This window comes from Momordica charantia (genome assembly GCF_013281855.1).
Source record: "Momordica charantia cultivar OHB3-1 chromosome 2 unlocalized genomic scaffold, Mcharantia_2.0 BLBB01000002.1, whole genome shotgun sequence".
Lineage (NCBI taxonomy): Eukaryota > Viridiplantae > Streptophyta > Magnoliopsida > Cucurbitales > Cucurbitaceae > Momordica > Momordica charantia.
Genome location: NW_028275160.1, coordinates 5105617 through 5112671, shown reverse-complemented (window position 1 = coordinate 5112671; position 7055 = coordinate 5105617).

Genomic DNA, 7055 nt, shown 5'->3' with positions numbered 1-7055 from the left:
AAGTTTAAATTAAAGCATTATTCAAAAAAAATATCCACCATTTATGTTTTGTGCTTTTGGTTTTTCTGATGTTTGATAACTGTTAAAAAAACAAAAAGTCAAACATGTTTGGTAATCAATTATAGTTTTCTATTTTTAAAAAATAAAAATAGATAGAGATGAAAAATTTTAGAGAGAGAATAAATTTTTTAAAGAAATATTTATGGAGAAAAAAATTTAGAGGTAGATACGTAATCCAATATTAAAAGAAAAAAAAAGAGATTTTGCAAAAAGAAAATATGCTACTTTTTCTGTTTTTGAAATTTGCGTGTAGTTTCAAAATGGTTTTTGAAAAATAAAAAACAAAAAATTGAATCCGTTATCTAAAAATAGAAAATAAAAAATAATTATGGAAGGGACCTAAGGTTTGGATTTGAGTTGTAAATATTGTACTTAAAAAAAGAATTACTATGTAAATATTATTCTTTACTTTTTTATTTATTTATGAAAAAGTAGTATGAAATGAGTAACCCACTTGTTAAAGTAGCGGGACATAATTTTTATTTTTTTTTTCGAGATTTGGATTAGAAACGCAAGATGGAAAAAGGAGAATTTAAAAAGAGAACCCAAAAAAACAAAATATAATGGAATTGATTGACGAAATCCAAATGAAAAAAATATTAAAGCTCCTTTTCCAATGGAAGAATGTTCAAAATAATGAAAATTCCAACACGAGACGGAGAAAGAGTGAAAATTATGCCTATTTCAAAATTAGATTCGCCGTTTACTCGTGATGCTTCCAGCTGGCTCCTCATTATTCATTTTTTGAAATTTCGCATTTTCAACAAATTAATTAATAATTAATATATCACATCACCATATAATTTCCAAACCAAAAACAAAACAATAAAATCCCAACGTCCCCCTTATCACACGAAAAGTAGATTTTTCCCAATCATCAAATTAGATAAATCTAAACTAGCGACTAAATCAATAATTTAATCTTTATGTTGAATCGCAACTTTTTTCTCTATAAATCCAGTAACTTATTTGTTATTTAATAAGTTATTAGTTTTTTTTATAAGTTATCGTATAATATAAAATAATTTTGTATTAAGTAATTTCTATTTTTCAACCTATATAAATAATATTGTTTATGCAAAGAGTTGCACAACACTATTCACCAATCTAGCTCGAACTCGGTCTCCGGCTCGACCTGAACCTTGAAGTTAACCTGCACAAGAGGGCAAAATCTCCGATGATCAAGTTAGTATAGGTCGGACTCAATATTAAGTTCGAGGTCAGATTCAATACTTGACGTGAAATGAGGCCCTCTATTTATAGGTGGTGGGTCCGACTCCTTGTTTTTTATCATGTCAAACCTGTCGGGTTTGAGCAGATCGAACCCGTTCAGGTCGAACCTTGGCTTTTTAGACAAATCTGGTCTGCCGAGGTGGACTTAAAATATTTTTTTATTTCCAAGCACCGTCCTCCACTTGTCCACAATATTTTCTCCCCCAAATAAATATATTTGTATTAATTAATTTCTAAATTTTTGTTTATATAGATAATATATTTATGACGTATCAAACGATCTTTACTCTAAGATAAAAGTTCAAACCAATCTATTAAATAGTTGTAAAATTTTAAGGATTTATTAAATGAAATTTTGGTTCGAGTTTAAATAGTACTCTGATTTTATTTATTTTGATTTATGTACTTTGGTTTATTTTGATCTATGTAATTCTAATTTTGTTTATTTGAGTCCATATAATTTCAAAAGCATTCATCACACTATTTCTAAAAATGACTATTTTGATCAATTAATTTTTATTTTTATCTCATTGTGACAATATTTTAACCCGACAGCTTATGCATAAAAGTTCTTAAAATATAGTCAACAAATTGTTTTAAACTTCAATTGTGTATAAAGTGTTACGCAAATGAATATTAAGAGGGCCAAGTAAAAATAAAATAGATTATTTAAAAATATAAAGATTAAAATGAAAATGTTAAAAAGATAGCATGAACATTAAATATAAATCAAAAGTACAAAAATAATGTTTAAACGATTAATTTTATCCATTTGAACACCGTGCAACTTAAGCCTGCTTTTTCGGCAGTAAGAATTTTCAAAAAAGAACTGGAAGTTTGACCGCAACAACTGACCAAGAAATAAAACTGACCGCGTCGTTAATTTCAACATTGTAAATAAGGGAGTGACGTATGGGCATTTTTGGTATTCAACAAGTCAATTATAATTATAAAGACCCGATGAGAAACCCTGCTTATATTTAATAGTAGAGAGAAGATATCAATTATTTTCCCAACTTCACATACTACAAATTATCAAGAATAATATTATTATTATTTGCCACCCCTCGTTTTGTTCTAGAAACAAGAGGAGATGGAAAATAAAAAATAGAAAAAGAAAAGGACAGGTGGCAGCATCAGAGGGCCTTGTGCGTCAGTTGATTAATTAATTATATCTACCACATGATGTGGGAAATTTATTAGAAGATAACAATGCAATTAACCGTGGTACGATACGCCCTATAATTTCAAACCAGTTAATATGCATTTAAATTCTTAACTAACTAAGTTCACGCTCAGCTCCTCATCAACAAAAAAAAAAATAATAAATTCAAATTTTATTTCATCCTCAAATTTTTTTTTATTAATACAAATTTAAAAGTTTAGAGATGTATTAAATAAAAATTTGGAAGTATGTAAAATTGTAGGGGAGTAGGTGAAGGTGGGGCCGAAAAAGAGAAATTTAAAAAAATAAAAAATAATAAAAAAGGGAGATTGGGGACTATCCGTGAGGCCGTACGGTCAAAACGTACAAGAGGAAAAGTACAAGGCAACGGTCAGGGCCCACCGGGGCTCTGGTTTCTCTGTGAATGACTCGTTTTTCCACGCAGTCGTTTTTAGTCCACGTGTCTCACTGTCATTTGCTGTCTCTCTCTGTCCCTCCACGGCGAGGGTTTTTGTCGTGTTTGGTTGCGGTTTTAGATAACCATTTGTAGGGATTGCTATGAATAGCAGTGGTGTTTGGTTTGCGGGTTTTAGTCAACCCATTTCTTGTTTTTTTATTTTGGGTATGTCAATAAGGTAATTTAATGTTGTAGATAGGCACTAAAGTAATTGAGTAGTGTGGTGTGAGATAAAGCAAAATCTTAGGTACGATGCCAAATGCCAAAAGGGTATTAATTCAAATTTGATTGAATTTTTTTTAAAGCAGGGTTTTTTGGGATGGGGGATTAAATGACCCTACGAGGAATCAAAAGTCGTAATTAATTGATAACCCACGAAAATATTTATATATAATTCAATTAAATTGGTCCAAGTCCAACTAACAAAAATCGTAATGTTTGAATAATGGAGAAGGGCAGATTTTGGGAAAATTTCAAACCCCAAATGCCCCACCACCAAAGTCCCAAATCAAGTGATTGCTTTTGTGCTCTCCACTTCTCTTCCCCTTTATTTCTCTTCAACACTTACCATCCCTTCTCTCCCCTCTTTTTTTGTACATAAATTTATCATCTACTTTTCAATTTTTTCGATTGGATCTCAAATTCACAGTTATACTTTTGAGAAATGAATTTATGGATGCAAGATTTTAAGTTAGACTTAGTTCGACTAGCATTGAGTCGAGCTTAGTGAAGTTGCTCAGAGATCGTGCACCTATAAAAGAGGTGAAACTCTATCTTTTATAGGAAGCTTTAAGGATGCAACTTTCCATTCTAACACATTTATCTTGTGCCAAGAGATTTTCCTCCAGCATCACTTGTCTTCCGTAAAAGGAGTTCAGCAGAGTTCTCGTCTAGATATCACATACTCAGGAAAGTGCCAAGTTGCACCATCTTTTAAGTCGGTGGTGAGTGGTCCTGCTCGTCCTACTTCTTCCTTGAAGCGTTCAACTTATGATTCGAGCACATATTTCAAGGCAAGTGGTCCACGTGGGAGGCCCTGGACCCATACCCACCGATGACAGGGCTACAAATATTTGTCTTCATACATTATGTGGATATCATATTTGTTATATTAAAAGTTTTAATAAGTTAATTCGATTATCGCTTAGTAGTAAAGAAGTTACATGTTTTTTTTAGATTCAAGGTTAAATTCTCCATTTTTATATTTATTAGCCTAAAAAATTATTTATTTTTTTTAACGTTAGACCTTCAAGTCAGTATGAACATAAGAGTTGAAGTCCTTGCCAATTGACCTGTCCTTTTGGTGCAAAACAATATTTTAATTTTTACGATAATGATTGGAAATAGAACTCGAACTTTCTACTCTAATAAAATATAATTGTTGTTTTATCCATTAAACTACTTTTCATTAAAGAAAACTTTACTCAACACATTAGAGAATGGAATGTATTCTAACCAATACAACTCAGCATTATGTGTTGATGGAAAGATTATGCTTCAACTAAATCTTGGATTAGGCAAATCCAATCGAGAAAATCTCGTAGCTTTCTAAAATAATAATAATAATAGAGGAAAGAATCATCCCTCCAATTCGTACTATTAAATACTTTTATCATTATCCTTATCATTATTTTTTATTAGTAATTTAATTTTAATTATATATAAAAGGAATAGCAAAGGATAAGTGGAATGACGTAAATATCCCATTCACAATCGTCTAATTAAAGCTTGTTGTATAAATGGGCAACGCAATTTGATTGATGGCCATCTAAAAGTAGACTTCAATTTTTGTTTGTTTTGAATTCCATTAATAACCATATTTGAATTTTATTTTTCGACAAAATAACCCAATTTCCTTTTCTCTAATATATATATGTTAAAAGTATGTAATAAAGTATTCAAATATCTCAAGTCACAATAAAATAGATATACATTTACGTACGTGTATATATATATATACGTTGAGTTGAGTTGAATCGCACTGTGGGGATTTTGGACCATAATAAATAAAATAAAAAAGTTATTTGTATTTTAATTTTTTTTTTATAATATATCTTTAAAATAGCTTCCAAGTTGGAATTTGAAGGTACGGCTTTTGGATACCTAAAAAGTAGTTAAACATGAGCGAAAGGACGAGGAAATAGCACCGTCCCGACAAAACCTACGGAAAATGCCATTCTTTGATATTTTCAGAAGGGAGGCCTATATTTTTTTTTTTTCTTCTTATTTTAGATTTTAACTCTCAACTCAAATAATTAAGATTTAGTTCATGAATTGTATTTTTATTTTAAAATTTGATAAGCTACATTGAGAGTAGATATGTCTGTAAATTACGCATACTCCAACGTAAGATAAGTAAATGATCATGTTAATGTTTTTCATTGAAGCAATTGGGATATTTTTGAATGAACCAAGCTTTTTCTAGATGACTCTCAAAATTTCAAAGCTACAGTCTTCTAGAAATGGGTTAATTTTCAAAGCTACACAACTTCCAATTCTCTTATATAAAAGCCCCAACTTTTCAAAAAGAAAAAGAAATAATAATAATTTATGTGTTTGCCGATTGCCACCAAATTTTGAAAATGAAACCTTTCTGTTCTGGAGTTCTCGTTACATTAAAATAATTTAAGATCATAAATAAATATCAAAGATTTTTCCTCAAAGAGAAGTGGAATTATTGGTGGATCCGTTGAAATCGTTGGGTGTACGGATGGGATGGCACATGCTTGCAAATTTATTGGTCGGCTAAAATTATTATTGTCTTATTCTTGACAGTTTTCTTTGGTAGACTATATTTTATTTTATTTTTTCTTTTAAAACTTTATATTATGTTCAACTACATTTTTATATAATATCAGATAGACTTGAATGTTTCAGTTAGGTGGATTCAGATGATCTATAGATTTATGTTAAATGTAAAATGAAAGTTTTTTTTTTCGGGTTAAAATCGACCGTGGGTGTATGTATTCATATGAAGATGTAAAGATGAAGATATATATACCAAATTCTAAGAATTAAATCAAATTATTTGACCAAATTTCACAAGTTTTAAATTTATTTGCCTTAACTCTAAAATGATTTTTCGATCCAACAAATTCAAAATATTTTCATTTTACATAAAGCTAAAATCATACAACAGTTTAATTTGAATGATCTTGTTTAACTGGTAGATAGTGTTTTAAAAAATGGCCAGATATCAAAATCAAAATTTAGATTTAAATAATTAATTATTATATATCATAATACACTAAAAAACTCCAATTTTTTTTTAGTTCAATAAAGGTAGAAGCGAAAAATTGTGGGTTAGACATATATGTCAATTACTGGTGTGTTAGGGTCATTTTGACCAACTCAACAAGGTTAATAGATAATTTAGTACACATTTGATAATATTTCTGGTTTTTTAAAATCTTTTTATTATTATTTTTTAGGAAAAACTGTTTCTTAATTATTATTTCCCCATTCCAATTTTTGAGAAATGTTGGTAAATATTCTTGTTTCTCATTTCTAATTTGTAAGAAAGGTTTCTAAATTTAGGTAGAGATTTTAAAAACAAAATAAATTTATTTTTTCTTATTCTTGTTACCAATATGTTTTTTTTTTTTGGGAAAATTAAAACTCAAAACTTAAAAGTCATAAATCGAATTCCCATTTCAATTCTAGAGAATTGATATCAAAAAAGCGGAAGTGTACCTTGATCCATAATTGAATGTTGATTGACGGGTTTGATCTACCAAGTCTAGATGAATGACGATTTTCCCTAGTTTCTACTATGTATATTCGTAGAAGAAATAAGCACATTCTCTGTGAAGGGATGAGAGAAACTGACGTGATTATTAGACTTGGTGACCATAACCCTATGTAAGCGACCAAAAACGATCGGTTATAATGTGTTGATATTTCAAATTTGGCCCCTCATCAATTTAGAAATTATTTTATGATATTTATAAATTTTATCATGGTCGATTATAATTACTCCATTAAAACAGAGGTAACATCACTCATCTTCGTCTAATTAAATTAAATAGCAAAAACACATTAAATTAATACATATGGCCCCATATTATTAGAAAATTCCAACAACTTTTTTTCTAAAACACACATAAAAGTATTGTTTTATAATTTGTATTTTTAAAATGC